Raw genomic sequence first — 12579 nt, 5'->3', positions numbered from 1 at the left:
AAATCAGGCAGATGCATTTGGATTTTGGATGAGTTTGCAAAGTAATGACCACTTGCATTCATAATCCTTTGCAAAAAACAAAACAAAAGTACTTAAATAACAGTAATAGAAGTCTCAATGACACAAGGTGCTAAGGATGAAGGGCTGAATTATTTTTTTCAGTTACACCAGTCAGCATAAATCGGAGTAACCCCATTGAGTTCAGTGGACTAATAACTCCATTTAAGTCAGTGGAGTCACTCCAGATTTACAGTAGTGTAACTGAGAAGAAATTTTGGCCATGAATGTCCAGTGCCTACTTTTTTCTGGCTTTTGTTAATCTACATAGCAGCTTTAGGACTTAATCCAGCAACAAGCAATACAAAAGGACCTCTGTGAGCCTCAGTGGGACCTCTACCCGCTACTACAAATCTTCCCACATGGAGCTATTTGCAGGATCATGGCCTTAATGGCATCAAAATATTTTAAATGTATATTTCATGTTTATGGGAATTAACTGATTGCACTTGTGTTTTCTTTCTTGCTAAGGGACATATATAGAGCGTGAGAGTGAGTGAGAGAGTATGTACACATTGTTTTTCATAGATTTGAAGGCCAGAAAGGACCATTATGATAATCCAGCATGGTCTCCTGTACAATATAAGCCATAGAATTTCATTCCCATAATTTCTGCTTGAGTTATCATTTATCATTTCAGTAAACATCATTCCATAGACATCTTTGAAACAAGGCCAAAAAGGCAAACACTTTTTTTGTTTTAAACAGTGGTATAGGCAAGAAAATTATCTAGAGCTGGAAAGGAATAAAAAGACCGCAAGCTATAAAACTGGACACTAGATATTAAAACAAAAGAAATAACTAGATTTTCCTTTAGTGTAATTAACAATTATTTAGAACACAATAGTATAGTCAGGTATCTAAAACTAACCAGATGATAGCATCATTAAATTACCTGGCTCATCTTCAGTACCAGTCTCAGAACTAAAAACTTAATCTTGAACAGTATCTGTCACTGGGTAGCTGGTCCCTGTGGGTAGACTAGATCCAGCCCTCATGGACCAGAGCGAGTGAGTCCAATCCAACCAATTAAAGCGGGCGAGGCTACATTGGAAAGGGCTGCCAGTGAGACAGAAGAGGGGATTGGTTGATACAGACTGTGCCTGGGGAAGGAAAGCCACAGTGGAGTGGCGCTGCCATTAGATACCCATGGCAGGCCCGTGCTCGCTGACTCAGTCTTGCAGGCTCGGGCTAAGAGGCTGTTTAACTGTCAGGCAGACATCTGGGCTTGAGCTGCAGCCCAAGCTCTGGGACCCTCCAACCTCGCAGGGTCCTAGAGCCCAGTTTTCAGCCCCAGCCTGAATGTCTACACCACAATTAAACAGCCACTTAGCCTGAGTCCCTCAGTCCAAATCAGCTAGCATGGGCCAGCCGTGGGTTTTTAAGTGCAGTTTAGACATATCCCTAGAGACCCCTCAGAAACCTGAAAGTAAGGACTAAGTTACAAGACTGTTTTTCTGTTTGTTTACTTGCTTCTGTAAAGAAAATAAACCTCCTTGAGAGAGACTGGGAGTGGTAGCACACACGTTACATCTGGGGAGTAGCCCTGCCCACTGACAATGATCAGATTGCTTTTTTTCTGGCATTATTTTGTAATTATTCATATTGTGATACCACAGCTAACAAATTCAATGTTAATCATGCTGCAGTACCAATGAGCTTTCTTATCAAGGTCACTAGGAGAGCTGATCAAAAGTTTTCCATCAAAATATATTTTTGATGGAAAACTTCTGTTTTCTGTGAAATGGAAATTTTCATGGGGAAAAAATAAATAATTTCCTGACCATCTCTGTTCACTAGCATCCCAACTAATCAAGCATGTAGAATGAAAACCTTTAGCTTCAGAGAAAGAAAGTCCTAACGACAAGAACCCTGCTCATAAAGGAATAAAGGAAACTCTGTTATCCAAGTTTTTCTAAATTACATAGACACCCTACCCCAACATCTTCAGAGGGGTAGGGCCCTCCTGCAGAGGCCAGAATTATTTGTGGTAAAAACAAAACAAAAATACTAGTCTGCCCAAATTCATTTTGAGGTAAGGGGATTACATGATCCATGATAGAAGGGTGGACTTTCAGTGTCTCTGTCTCTGCTCATTGTTCAGCTCTGTCTCTTATACAATTGCTGACTGAAAATTTTGCTAGTCCCAGCAGTCATTAGGGATGCAAAAGAGAGGAAAATAAGAGCTAAATATAGGGAGGCAATGTTATTGCATAATACACACTTCAAAACACCTGTAGCACTTAACTGCAAGGCTACAGTAGGAGCAAACAGAATGATTCTGCCTGAATCAATCTGCTTCAATACACTATTGAGGAGTGGAATGTTTTCAGAAGACCATTCATCCTTAAAGAAATGCCTTGGCCCATCAGGCCTTGATCCAGCAAAGCAGCTAACCACACAATTAACGTTAAACACGTAAGTAGAAATGGGACTAATGATGTATTTTAACATTAAGTAGGTACGTAATGGTTTTCTGAATCAGGGCTATGAGATTAGCAATGGGATCCTGATATCTTACCATTTTACATATTAGATGACCTATCATCTTGCTTATAAATTCTTGTTTGTTGGACTTATATTTTAATATTTTGAAATTTGCCAGATGAGTGGATAATATTGGAGACTTAAGCCCTCCATCTATCCAAAGAACAGGTAATAAGGGGCAGCAGCAGTTCCTTGCCAATGTTCCTCAGCTATAACATATAGGTGCCAACCTCTATGCACGAGAGCAATTCACTCCCCATGTTTCCAATACTTTGACCTCCCTCCAGAGATGGTCTTCAAGGTAATATCATAGGCCTGGAAGGGACCTTGAGAGGTCATCTAGTCCAGTCCCCTGCACTCATGGCAGAACACATATCTAATGGCATGTGGATTGAGATCACCAACTCTTTTCACTTAGGCCACTAAACAACCATTAGATCATAACAGATCTTGAACCAGATGTGAAAGTTTCTAGATCTTATCTATACCATCCAGTCCCTCAGACTGATGAAACTCTAAGGTGCCAGGTCAGATTAGCATGCATATATATGCAGATACATGTGTGCATATATCCATCCAGGATTTCAGAATCACACTGATCCCTGAAGAGGGTATTTACGTGGCTATATATAGGCTTTGATTCATGATCGCCTCAATCTATCCAAGCACTTAAGCATGTGAGTTGTCCCACTAAAGTTAATGTGCTTACTCATGGGCTTAAAGTGAAGCATATGGTTAAGTGCTTTGCTGGATCAGAGACTATCTGAATTCATAATTGTGGCTGAATAGTGAATGGGAGGGCTACCATTGGTTGAGAAGGGCTTGGGTATCCAGATCAAATAGGGTTCATTCATGGATGGCATTATCTGCAGATTTATTAATATTCTTCACGTGACTCACCATGCAGAGCCCAGTTTTTATTTTCTTTGATGCCAAGAAGTCCTAACCTGAGACTTGTACAATAGACACTGGACTTGTATATACTGTATATTTTTGTTACTTTATTAATTGAATAGAGTGCAGTTGTTACATCAATAGTGGGAGTGAAAATAAATTATTTTGGTAGAAAGTGTATTAATTTATCAGCTCTATTTCCTGGGGGCAATTCTGCTAGATATTAAGTCTTGAGTTTGAATGCTTCTAAGATTTGTACACCCTTTGCAGTCTGATTGACTTCAAATGGAAAGCACTGGGTGTAAGTCAATGCAAAATCTGGTCCTTAAAGTAGTAGAAGTGAAAGTTTAACTGGATTTCATTTTTGAATAGTTGCTTATTTAAATAGGCTTTATTACCTTGTTATATATGTATGGTACATAAGCATGTATTCTTTTACATGGACTGTAGTATATATTGTGCCATTCCCTCCCTCTCATGTACATATACAGATAGTTATAGCTTATTCAAAAAGATACTGATATGAAAATGATGGCAACAGATTTAAAAAAACCCCAACAACACAGCATGACTGAGGCAAATCAAGAATGCTTCTGAGCCAGTGTGCTAGAGCTCTTGACAAGAGCAGGTGGCTGAAGAGTCAACAATATGACATAAGTGGTTTCAGTGTGATCAGAAAGAGCATAATTGATTCACTAACACATGATATCCATGCACTTAGTAGGGTTTTCATTCCAATGGTTCTGTATTGAGACATAAAGCAGACAGTGTAGAGGAATGTTTCCTGCAAATGCTGACTGGGCAAAATGTATCACTCATAGCACCAAACTCCCATTCATTCTTACATTTTGGGGTATTATCCCAGTCAAACCTCTGACAGATGATGTTGCCTTTAATAGCAGTTAAATTAAGTTTGTGAAAGGAAAATATTTAAGCAAACAAAATTTGGAGGTTCCTTTTGATCTCAGCATGATCTCTCCATGCATGACACTAGGTGCATTATCACAGTTCATGTCATGTCATGATGTCTTCATGACAGAGCCAAGCAAAGACCTGGGCAGTGATGGCAATATAAGGCCAGACTCTGCAACCCTTCCTAATACTGAATAGTACCTCACTCTACAAGTAGATCCATTGATTTCAATGCGACTAATCCTGGAGAAAGGTCCTATTCAACATGAATAAGGGTTGCAGAATTGGGCTTCTATGGAACAATTAGAGTTTGGTGAACTTGTTTTGCCTGGTTTTTACACTTGAACACTGAGTTCAAAAGTCTGACCCAGATATTATTGGGTTTGGATTCTGATTAGAAGAGACTATGGAAAATGAACAGAAAGAGAGGACAGAAGAGAGGGGTGGGAAAATATCATGAAATAATAAAGACCATGGTGATAAATAAAATATTAACATTTCTAGATACCTCAGTTATTCCACTAAGTTGTCTCTTACAGTTGTTAGGGGAATAACTGTGGTATCGCTTACTTTTAGTTGGAATTGGGACTCTTGCCTGCACTGGAAATGGTCTTTACAACTGGGGTCAGATAAAGTATTTAGTTGAGTAAATAATCTTTAACCAATAGTTTATTTGATGAATGTCACTGCTTTATTTGTTTATGAGCTGGCTCTTATTTTCTTTAATATATTCATTATTCAAAATAATGCAGTGAATAATTATTGGTAAGTAGAATGTTCGGGGACAGGTTGTTAGTATTAGCTATGAACATTCAAAATTTGAGGTATTTTGATTGGACACAAAGGTTATGTGGTGTGTTTCTGTTCCTTGATTGAAGGAACATAACTCTTGGGGACTTGCTGCCATTGTGAACACTTGTGATTACAAACTCAAAATATCTTTTAATTTTTTTAATGTTATCTGAGTCAGTGACATTCCTGTTATTTGCTAGAACGTTCATGAGAAACAAATACAAAGAGGTCACCAGCAAAAATGGAACTTAATTTCTTAAAAATTGTGACGGATTATTAGTGGATTTTCTCCCCTCAGCGTTTGCCTAGGTCTAAAGGATAGAAAATAAAACCTAAAAAGCAGGCACTATTATCACAGTGAATTTAATTATATAGTATAACTGATCTAAAAGCATAAGGCTAAACTCTGTTCTCTGTTACACTGTGTGAGTCTGGAATTACTCTATTGATATGAAGATAGCTACTTCACATTTACACAAGTGTAACAGAGCAGAATTGTAGCCCCCTTAGGTGAGCAGGAATAAAGATTGAATACTCAATGGTGCCAATTCACACTTGGCGTAGCTGAGGAGAAGGGAGAGGAAGGTGGCTGGCTCCATCTCACTGTTCAGTCTACCCTGCTGACTGCAACAGTTCCAGAAGCACCATTGCCCTATCAGGATAATGGAGAATGCTGCGCAGTGTGGCACTGCAGGTCATGCCCACGGCCCTGCCTGTAGCTAAGTTTCCACTACCTTGACCTGCCTCCTGTGCAGATTGGGAGGAGTGAGTGGCATAGGGCCAGCTACACTAATTTTATGCCACTTGAGGATTGGCCTCAGGTGGAATCCACAGCTGTTTCTTTGTGGCAACTTTCTGGCCACTTTATGCTGTATCTGGCTGAACCTGTCTGCTCTTATATGGATTTGATGTTCTGAAGTGTTATTGAGTGCTGCTATTAGTCTGTCTTGTGTTCAGTCCAGTGTTGAAACTCTGAGAGAAAGCAATGATTGAGGACTATTTGCCCTATGCAAAAAAAAAAAAAAAAAAAAAAAAAGTTGGAAATACTAGTATTTTGGAAAGTTTGTGCAAACTCTTAATTCCTCCCTGAGAAATACTCCTTAAAGTCTAGTTAACTCTGTCTTCTGCTTTTATTCTGGTTCCTTCCAGATTTTGCTACCATGTGGTACCAAGTTACTGTAAAAGAGGTTGGGAACTTCTGCTTAGCAGTTCTGCTTTATGGTTGTGCTAAAAACAGCAGAGAAAATACATAACTCATTTTCAAGAATCATTTCTTCACTGGAGTCATAGGGTGATCCAAAGCTGGTAGAGTGACCAGATAGTTTGGATTTTTTTTGTAAGAGGTTTGGAATCAGGACAGTTTGCCCATTGTAAATGATGCATATCCTTATGTCCTGTTTAAAATTGTAAGTGGTCTATGGTTGCTACCCGAGAATGTAGGGTCATAGTCAGCAAGCATCTCTGCAATGGTGTCTGGATGTGACAGAAGAGAAGTTCTGTGTTTGTTACTTGAAATAAATGTTAATCCAGATTGTAGAGAGCTGAAGAGAGTCAGGCTACTGCCAAGAAACAGACAATTATGATACATTCAAGCCCAGGCATTAGGAAGCAGTGTTTACACAATAAAAATACTGAATGCCCTAACAGACACAGCTGTTAAAACCAAAACATCAGAGACCCACCTGAAGTGCTGACAATCTGTCCTAATGGAGACCTAAAGTACTTCTTCATATCCCGCCTCAAAGTTATCTTCTGCAATTTTACTGCTGTCTAGACAAAAAGATATAAGTCCCTGGCATACCTTTATGGCAAGAATGTAGTGGTAAATCTTTCAGATAAATATAGCTGGATATTTAAATACAAAAATAAATGTCTAAAGTTCTTTACGTATTAGCAGCATCTGTCTCGTGCTTGATGTGTACTTCTCAGAAATATTCCAATACCTATCAAGGCTATATATAAGCAACCTTGTTTCTGCTTTGGCGATCACATGTCATGAACTGTCTAGATTGTTGATTTTGTTGCTAAGCCCCACTGTGAGTACTAGTTTCCAGGGTTTCAGATTACACTTTTAAACCATGCCTTCCAACTATTTCACACTATCCTGGATGTCCCCTCATCCAAAGCTGATGCCTTGCAAACCTTCTCATTCCACATTAATGCCAATGTGGCCCAAAGACCTAGCTGAGGGATGAGTTAGGGTTACACTATAGTTGCTAACTTTCCTCTCTGGAAATATAATTAGGAAGGAAGCTTCCATCTGGGATATGTGGTGAACAGATCATCGTCCGCCATCTTTCCTGCAGTCCTGGAAAATTCCAACAATCTTCACGAGCTCTTAAGAAATGAAACCCAGAAAACAAGAGCCCAGTAGGAGATCTTAGATGAGAAACTCAGCAGAGAGCAAGAATAGCTTTATTTTAAAGCTCCTATCATGAGCCTTTGATCTAGTTTTTCATTGGGGGAAAATAAAAATAAGCCAATCATTCTCAGATTTCTTGGGTGTGGAAGATTAATGAGGCACCTCTGGATTGCTGGAAGAGAGATCCAGAGTCCACCTGTGAGCTTTCAAGTACCTCAGAGCACTAGGTACCTATATGCAAAAGTGGTCATTAGACTGCCCTTCACCACATTTTACTTGTCTGGGAAATGGCACGTTCCTCACTGTAATGAATCTTCATTTCTACATCCTGCAGCCCCTCCCTCATATCCTGTGTTATGGAAATGATTGTTTAGTGCTAGCAAGCTTTCTGCCACCCTGTCAGACATCATTTCTCTAACCACATCCCATGGGTAGCTGGGGATAGTTGCAAAAAGAAGAACAGGAGTACTTGTGGCACCTTAGAGACTAACAAATTTATTAGAGCATAAGCTTTCGTGGACTACAGCCCACTTCTTCGGATGCATAGTTGGGGATAGTTGGTATTTCATTACTTGCATAGCTCTAGTCTCTGTGTAAATGTGGAACCTACAAAAGTTTTGATTTGTTGAAGTTTTTTTAAACATTTCATTATGCCAATGATTAGAGCAGTCAGGTTTTGTTGTTGTTGTTCTTTAGAGCAAAGAAAAGCAGATGTGTATAGGGTGGAGTGGGAGGGACGACGACAAGTGGAGGCTGAAAAGAGTTGTTTTAAGTCCATATGATGGCTCTACCTGGTGCTGTCTGGGTTCTGAGCAAATCTAAGTGCTTTTGTCTGTTTTGCCTACTGCTTGTAGATGCTATTATTTTATTCTGGGGCAAGAGATTAAGGCTATCTATTCTTTTTATTGTTTTAAAAAAGATTTTAATTTGACTTCAAATTTCTGGGGTGAGGAATGAGGAGAAAATTGAACAAATCCATACCTTTCTGGGTTTCCTGAGGTTGACTTCTTCTTTTGTAAGGCTAAGAAGACGATGACTTGAAACCAATAACCCCCCCCCCACACACACACACACACATACAGTTCCGCTGGTTCATCGAGGCAAAGGTCCACATGACAGAGGTCTGGCTGGTGTTAATTTACAGATTCTACTTTATTCAGTAGATTAGTCTCTGATGCTATGGCTAGTCAGGGCAAGAACCATAGTCACAATGATTGGCAATGTGTTTCTGGATTTCAACATGGCATGCAAGGAAGTGACTTCAAAGTAAAGTTGAAACCTGTGGAGACAGGAGGGAGAAAACAGCAGTACATGAAAATTAGATTGACCTTTGCTTATTAAGAGATATACACTGCTAGATCAGTGACTCCAGGCTTCTTTTGAAAAGGAGAGTACAGAATGACCCCTTTCACTGGCTTCTATCACTGGGTGGTGGTGAAGAGCAAACATAAGATAGATACTGGGAGAAAAAAATTGACTTTAGTTTAAAAGAAAATAGCTCCCCAAAACACGGGTTGCCAATAGCCCATTGTTTATTATTTGTATTATAATAGTATATATACGCTCTAACTGACATGGGGGTCCCACTGTGCTAGTCACTGGACATACATATAGTGAAGAGAGACTCCCCGCCCTGGAAAGCTTACAATTCTATTAGAAATGACAAAAGGTGGGAAGCATTATCCCCTGTTTTATTGATAGGAAACTGAGGCCAAGGTGCCTAACTCCAACTTGTGCCTTTGAAATCTTTCCCAACTGGCTTGCCATCTTGTACACCAGCTGGCTGTGGCATGTCTGCTTACTGAGGGGCTCTGGCTGAGTGGGGCCATTTAACTGCAGTGTAGACATTCAGGCTCAGACTGCAGCCTGAGCTCTGGGACCCTCCCACCTCACAGGGTCCAAGAGCCCCAGCTCCAGTCTGAGCCCAAATGTCTAAAGCACAGTTAAACAGCCATGCAGCCTGAGCCCCACAAGCCTGAGTCAGCTGGTATGAGCCAGCCACAGATTTTGAATTGCAGTGTAGACATACCCTAACTGTAATAGCCACACTTGTTGCCTATAAAGAAAATCCTATTGCTAAAATCGCTTCTAAGTGCTGAAAGCATTCCTAGATATTTCTGGTTTAACTTGAATGTTTGATTTCTCTTTTTTTTTTTCTGAAAAAATTAGACCAAGGTTTTTGTTCTGCAGTTTTAAGTGACCTCATAAAGATTGCCCTTTTATCTGATTAACACTTGCTCTTCCTCAGTGTTGTTTCTGCCTCACGCCAAGCCCCTGCAACACTAACAAATAAGCAACTTGAATCTCTTAACTGGCACTAGAGATGGATGATGAATAATTCATGAAAATTATTTATTAGATGAATTTTGTTTCTTTTTCAGTTTGCTAATTGTCGATGAGCAGATCATGATTTTCTCAAATTTGTTATTTGAAATGATTTCCCTGTTAATTCCTATGAATAATTCTTGGTCTGTAGCTTGCTCAGGGACAGTTCATTGTGTGTATTTGATTTTCAAAATTTGGGCTGATTAGACTAGACACATAGGTTCTATGGTGTGCTTGTTTTAAATAGATGAGTGTCATTGTTAGAATCAGGTTTCTGGCACAATTACTCGCGATTAGGAATTCGCAAAAGAAAATATTGGCTCGAAGTCTGAAGAAAGATCTTTCTTTTTTACACAGCATGTGTCTCATCAAATAAAAATATAGAGATGTCTCTAATACCAGGTGAAGCCCCATCAAAATTACAGTTGTTATAAAATAGGAGAGATATGAAGAACAATGTCTAATCTTTCACTTGTTATCTGTCATATTATATTAGTGATAAAATGCTGGGGTGCTTCCTTGGATTTTATAGTCCAGTCTATCTATTTGGAAACTGAATCCTCATGAAATATTTGATGCACTGTATGGGATAATTGACACAAATGCTAAATAGAATTGTAATTCAAAGGGATCTAATAATTTACTAAATACTGACATGTGTATCTTCCCCCTGATAGTAGTGTTAATGGGACTTAAATATATGTCAGGAAAGGACAATAAACCCCCTAGAGTTCTGAAAATCAATCTTTTCTGTGTAATACCATTTTTATAGTGCTTGTAACCGGCTTCATGCTGTGCCCCTGGGCATTCGGCCCTGGGCCTCCCTCTTCAATGAGATAGAGACACTTCAGTCTGGTGCAACACCCGTGCTCTTTATTCTCAAAAGGTTTCCCACCACCAGTTCCCAACTATATACAGGCTTCACAGCTACTTTGCCACAACAGGCCTAGCCAGCAACAGATTAGGTGGCTTCCACTTCCTTCAATGCCTGTCCTTTCTCTCTCTCCCCCATCTCTGGCTTCCTCCAGGCTTTATAGCTCCGGGTTAATAAGACTGGCAGGTGTGGCCACTTACCAGGCAGGCACAGGGCATTTCACCCAGCCCCAATCCCCTTGATTGCAGCTGGAGTGGCAGGAGCTGATTAAGGGCTTCTCAACCAGCACCCTGCCACAATGCTCTATGTGGAGAACATTTACACATTTTTCCATTTGATTAAGCTGATCATATGTAAAATGTCCTGGCTGTGGAATAGTTTGACTCATCTGATATTTCTGTTTTTATTTCTGCCAATTTTTTTATCTACAGTGAATAATATCTTATATTGAAATTGGGTCTTGTACCCAAAGCACTTTCTCAGTGCTCAGTTACACCAGTGTAAATCTGCATAACTCTATTATCTTCAACAGCATCTTGCGCATGTCATAACTTTGCACTGCACCACAATCCCTGCTCAGTGAACACACACATCATCATGCACCATCCATGTAGATGGACTAGTAAATGGAATGAGTAGGACCCAGAATAACTTCTTCCAGTCTCTTGGTCTGATTGCTCATTGGAAGGTTTCAAAAGTCAGTCAGTATTTTTTCTCATTGTGGTGCATTTGAAACCAGACAGATGCAAATCTCCATATCAGGTGTCTTTCTGGGCACAATAATAAATGGCTAATTGTGACAATGACAAATAACACTCAAGTGGTTCTCTGAGATGATACCTCAAACATTCCATAAGATTGCTCTGACTTTGTGAAGATTAGGGTGCTTGCCCACTCATTGAAGTTCTGTACTGATGTTTCATTAAAACAAGCCAGTGTATAAAAGATTCTCTCACTCTCCTGGAAGCTAATTGACCATTTAAAGTTTTCTTCAGCTGCCACTCTCAAGTTCCACGATGGCAAGTGGAATTGGGGAATGTACAACAACTTTCCCAGGATGCAGCCATGTGGTGGAACTCCACATTTTTCTACTAATCACCCCCAAACTCTCTAAAATCCGCTTGGTGGAAAACAAAAGGGCCGTGATTATATTTTGCACCTATGTGACAAAATTTGAGACACTGACTGTGCTAGGACACAGCCTGTGATTAACATTCTTGAGGTCTTTGAGGAGCTGACCTTTGAGATAAGGTTGGACACACCTGCATGTAATGCCAGCTGCTAGGATTCTGACAATCACTTCATCACAGAATTGGTGCTTCAAGCCATGGGAAAGAAAATTTGATCTTCTGTATCTTGGCATTTCAGCAGAACGGAATCCGAAGAAGCTTATTGTGGGTGGCTTGCCCACTGAATCTTTGCTTCAAGCTCTTCCTATTCATCTCTGAATCATACTGAACCAATGACAAAGCTAGCTGAAGAATCCCAGAAAAACCCTGAACAACAATAGCTGTGGCATGAAAATCAGCCTACATACCCACACTCACTAAGTGGCTCCAGAAGATGTGGGAGATTCTGCTGATGGAAAAGGTTACTTATACAATCTCCCCTCCCTCAAAATAAACAATCAACTCATTGGGAAGAGAGAACTTTCAGGCTCAGTTAATACAATGTTACATTCACAGGGGAGATATTGCAATTTAGCACCTAGCTTATTTGGAGGCAAGGTAGCATAGGGCATTTAGCTTTTTCAGTGCTGGTACATTATACAAGTTGAAATAAATTGCTAACATTATGGACCCAGTGCTGCTCTCTGTTATATGGGTTTAACTCATATATGGTGAGTTTCTTTCAGCACTTGCTTATTAAATATCCT

Source organism: Chrysemys picta, chromosome 3, assembly GCF_011386835.1.
Source record: "Chrysemys picta bellii isolate R12L10 chromosome 3, ASM1138683v2, whole genome shotgun sequence".
NCBI lineage: Eukaryota > Metazoa > Chordata > Testudines > Emydidae > Chrysemys > Chrysemys picta.
The sequence above is the reverse complement of the archived record's forward strand: the minus strand, read 5'-3'. Positions refer to the sequence as shown.